This window comes from Cebus imitator, unplaced genomic scaffold, assembly GCF_001604975.1.
Source record: "Cebus imitator isolate Cc_AM_T3 unplaced genomic scaffold, Cebus_imitator-1.0 Scaffold179, whole genome shotgun sequence".
NCBI classification, from domain to species: domain Eukaryota; kingdom Metazoa; phylum Chordata; class Mammalia; order Primates; family Cebidae; genus Cebus; species Cebus imitator.
In genome coordinates this window covers 3,165,730-3,170,475 of record NW_016107494.1, presented here as the reverse complement: position 1 = coordinate 3,170,475, position 4,746 = coordinate 3,165,730, and the positions used below count along the sequence as shown (strand labels likewise).

Below are 4,746 nucleotides of genomic sequence, written 5' to 3'. Positions count from 1 at the left end.
GAAAAAAATTAGCCAGGTATGGTGGCGAGTGCCTGTAATCCCAGCTACTCAGAAGGCTGAGTCAGGAGAATCGCTTGAACCCCAGGAGGTGCAGGTTGCAGTGAGCCGAGATCACCCCACTGCACTCCAGCCTGGGCAACAAGAGCGAAACTCTGCCCCCCGCCAAAATAAAAAGAAGCAATTACAAACCAACATTTAACAATGTGAGTTCAGAGTTCATTTAGATAAAAAATAATCACCAACAGGTTCTACAGTCACACAAAAACAATCCCTGAGTGGTGTGCTTGTAGATAATTTTTACTTTCTCCTTTACAATTCAGGGTCTCATTTTAGTTCTCAACATTGACTATGTATCATTTTTAATGAAGCTAGGCAAACTTTTTCTATTAAGGGCCACATTGTAAATAAATATATAGGTATTATAGGCCATATGGGTCTCTGGCACAACTAATCAACTCTGCTGCTGTACCACAAAAGAAACCACAGACAATATCTAAACGACTGCATACGGCTATGTTCTAACAAAAACTATTTTTTTTGAGATGGAGTTTCCTTCTTGTTGCCTAGGCTGGAGGGAAACGGCACAATCTCCCCTCACTGCAACCTCCACCTCCCCAGTTCAAATCATTCTGCCTCAGCCTCCAGGGTAGCTGGGATTACAGGCATGCGCCACCACACCGGGCTAATTTTCGTAGTTTTAATAAAGATGTGCTTTCACTATGCTGGCCAGGCTGTTCTCAAACTCCTGACCTCAAGTTATATGCCCGCCTCAGACTCCCAAAGTGATGGGATTGCCTGCATGTGCCACCGGGCCAGGCCTAATAACATCTTTATTTACAAAAAGAGACAACTGGCAGGACTTGGCCTGCAGGCTGTAAAATTTGTCAATCTGTGAAAAAAAGAATAAAATTATTTTCATTTTGGGAAACGAAATGTGATACTAAAAAAAAAAAAAAAGGTGCACCAGCTAAACTGATATCATTGATAGTAAACCCCATTCATTTATAAATTCATACAAGAAGCCTAAGAGATATGGAAAAAAAAACTCTTAAAGGCCCTGGAAATCCTACTTTCATTTCTAGTGCCAAATAAAAAGAGGAAATCTGCTAACCAGACCAAAGTCTAGATAGGAACGTATACTGGTGGGCAGTTACAATCAGAAGTTAAAAGAAATATGCCTCTCACATTTAACTTGCAATTTATTCAAATTTCATAATTCACCAACAAGCAGCTGCCACATGTGTGGAAATCTTTACTGATGAATTTTGGTTACAGATCATCACAATCAGCACGCTGACAACAAATTTATAAGAACGGATGGAAAACAACCAGGAATTACCTAAGAGTTGTTTAAGGAGACACAAGAGTGGCCTTTGATAAGAGGACACTTCAAACATTAGAACTAATAAGATTTGTAATCTCCCCGCAAAAAATAAAGCTATGGGTAGAAAAAATTTTTTTCTGAAGGAATTTTTAACATTTCATTTGGAAAAGTTTTGTGATCAAATAATTTTAAATGTTATGACAGATTTCTTGGCGTGTGAAGGGATTCCCTTGGTGAGACGAAGGGGTGGTTAAACAGTCTGCTTTTGGAACATAAATGGGGACAATAACCAAGTCTCAGAAACCCAGAGTCAAAAAATTTAAAGACCATCCTATTAAAAAAAAAAAAAAAGAAATAAAAAACGTCAACAACCTGCAACGAAGTCACTGTACCCCATAAAATCCCAATTAGGCATTTAAACCTTTCTATCGAAATTCACTTTTGGACCATTTTATGAAGTTGTCAAAATTTCAGAGGCAAACGTTTAAATCAAGGTCAAAAACCAGGAGAAGAAAATGTATCAGTTTCCAATCCAAACTCTCTCCGAGCCCCCTAAAAACTGATTTATAACGCTGTCATCAGTAACTTCAAAAGAAGCGAACGTTGACGGGCCGGGGCTTGGGAGAGCAGGACCCAAGGTACCAAGCAGGCCGCCTGACGCGCCACCAGAGAAAGATCAGGGAACTCTCCCCACCCCAGTCACTGAAAGTAGTGCTTAGAGAGCCCATCCCAAGCCTCCACCAAAGAAATTCCTCTAAGAGATAGAAGAGACGGAGACGAAGAGGGGCGGGCAGATCCTCTCCGCGGACAGTGAGCGGGAGGAACTGCACCCGAAGGTGAGCATAGCTGAGGGCGGCGGGCTCCGACCCTTTGCCACTACAGGCGCGACGAGGCGGGCGGTGGGCGCCGGGCTCCTCCGACTGCAGTCGCAAGGCGGGCGGCTCCAGGCCCCCCACGGCCGCCCGTCAGACCACCGCACCCCGCGCCGGGCGGCATGTCAGACTTAGGAATCAAGTTGCGGGCCCGGACGAACGCGCGCTCTCCGGCCCGCGCCGGGGACACTCGCCCCCTCAGCCCTCACCTCCCCCCGACCCCAGGCTCTCCCTCTGCGCCCAAACGGCGCCCACACTCCAGAGACCCTCACCTGGAGCCCGTCGCCTCCTCGCCGCGCGTCTCGGACTTCTCGGGAACCACGGCTGAGGGGAAGGGGGAGGAGGGGGGAACGGAGGAGGGAGGGGGCCCAGCCCGGTATAGCCGCCGCCGCTGCCGCCGCCGCGATGCCGCTTCTGGAATCGCGCTCGCCCCGCCGCGACCGCGACCGCCGCCGCCACCGCCGCCGCGTCTCCCCGCCCCCACGTCGCCGTGACGCGCATCGCACGAGGCGGTTCGAGCCAATAAGACTACACTCCGTGCGCAGCCGCGCTGTCCTAAACCGGAAGCTGCCCCTCTGACCGCTCTAGAACCTGGGTGCATCGTGGGAGCTGTGGTTCGGCCAGGAACTCAGCGAAAACTATACGGGGCGTCGAGGGACAGAGGAAGGTACACTCCTTAGGTGGTCACACAACACCTCGGAGTTTTTGCTCCCACCGAAAAAGGAAGCAATTTAGAGCTGAGGAGGAGAAAGCCGCCCTGGCTGGTGGATGCTTTTCCCGGTCTCTATGGATACTGGCTACACACTTTGGGCGAGAGCCAGAATTTAGTGGATTTAGGCTGGAGCATGTGTCTCTGCCAAGGGTTGATAGGATGCTGAGCGTCGTCTGTGAAGATTTCGGAAATAAATCCGAAAGCATTAGCCAACTTTTGCCCAGAGCAATAATGTTTGCTTTTATTGCCTTATTAAAGATTATAATTTATGCTCTACCACTTCTATTAAAAAAAAAAAAACTTCTTAAAATACATATTAATTTAGAGCGATTTTTTAAATGTTGTTAGTTTAATGGTATATCAGAAACTACTTAAGCACTAAATACCTGTGTCCATCTACGCAGAATGAGTAAGTAATTTTCTACAAGTGAGCTTTACATTGAGTTCTAACTTCTTAGAAGCCAAGAACAGATTTGGTTACATACTTACTCTATAAGGAAAGTGAATATAGGTGTTAGTCTGCATAGAAAAAATAGTTCTTTACATTCAATAGGAGGAATTTATCACATTCTTCAGACGTAAGTGCCGTAACTATCAAAATTCTGGTTATTGACTAAAGGAAATCCATAGGATTTAGGGACAGCCTGTGCCCACGGCTTATTGTCCTACCAGTTGTACCACAGCAAGAGAGATAACAAAGGGTGTAGGAAAACGCTGATAGGTCGCAAGGGAGCTGGAGTATTATATGTGAAGACAAAAAAATAATAATACAGAAGTCTTCATTATGGAAATGTAAGTTTTTAAAAGTATAGCTACTGAAATCACAAAGAACATAATTAAGGGCCAGGCGCGGTGGCTCACGCCTGTATTCCCAACACTTTGGGAAGCTGAGGCGGGCAGATCATCTGAGGACAGGCGTTCCAGACCAGCCTGGCCAACATGGTAAAACCCCGTCTCTACTAAAAACACAAAAAATTAAAGGTTGCAGTGAGCCAAGATCGCGCTACTGCACTCCACTGTGGGCGACAGAGAGAGACAGAATGAATGAATAAATAAATAAATAGGCCATAATACAGAACTAAGGCCTACTCATTTAAGCTTGAAAGAAATAAGACTAGTATAAATTAAAATTAGGAAATAAATTTTAAAGGAACTAAATTCCTCCAAGGAGTAGTTTACGTTGAAAATATAAATTTTTTTAAGTTTACATAATTCATGAAAGACATAATAATAATGACTCATGTTCCCGGGTAAAGTTATAAAGCTCTAGGGGTTGAAATCAAGGAAGACAACTACACCTCCTCAGAACATCAGAAACAATACAGGCATTTCTGGATTGTGAATTTGACCAATTACACCAACTCACATAGAGCAGACATGAGAAGTATAAGATTCTTAGCCTTAATAAAGGGTCCACTAAAGGTGACAGAACTACAACAAAAAAATTATTATTATTTTTTTTTTTAAAGACGGGGTTTCACCATGTTGGTCAGGCTGGTCTTAAACTCCCGACCTCAGGTGATCCACCCGCCTTAGCCTCCAAAGTGCTTGGATTACAGGCGCGAGCCACCATGCCCAGCCAAAAGATAATTTTTTTAAAAAGGGATTCTTCGAAAGATCTCCAATCTTTCCTGCATCCCTTTCTCTTAAAGACTCTGCTTTGACAGGCCAAGTGTAGTGGCTCACACCTGTAATCCCAGCACTTTGGGAGACCAAGGTGAGCGGATCACTTGAGGTCAGGAGTTCAAAACCAGCCTGACCAACATGGAAAAACCCGTAATCCCAGCACTTTGGGAGGCCAAGGCGAGCGGATCACTTGAGGTCAGGAATTCAAAACC

General features: G+C 45.1%; 1 protein-coding gene and 1 long non-coding RNA gene across 3 annotated transcripts in view; one reads left to right on the top strand and one right to left on the bottom strand.

Moving 5' to 3' along the window:
* Nucleotides 1–2,702, bottom strand: part of ADIPOR2 (adiponectin receptor 2) — a 96,141-nt gene extending 93,439 nt beyond the window's left edge. The window contains exon 1 of the mRNA XM_017545421.2: nt 2,469–2,702. The gene's annotated coding sequence lies outside the window, so the exon portion shown is untranslated. The remainder of the gene's footprint in view (nt 1–2,468) is intronic.
* The window catches only part of LOC119473711, a 23,860-nt gene continuing 20,642 nt past the window's right edge, over nt 1,529–4,746 (top strand). Inside the window, exon 1 of one of the 2 annotated variants that reach the window (XR_005202932.1) lies at nt 1,529–2,160. This is a non-coding gene — a long non-coding RNA (uncharacterized LOC119473711). Of the gene's footprint in view, nt 2,161–3,294; nt 3,318–4,746 lie in introns of those variants that run through there. The other variant, XR_005202931.1, reaches the window with a different exon arrangement.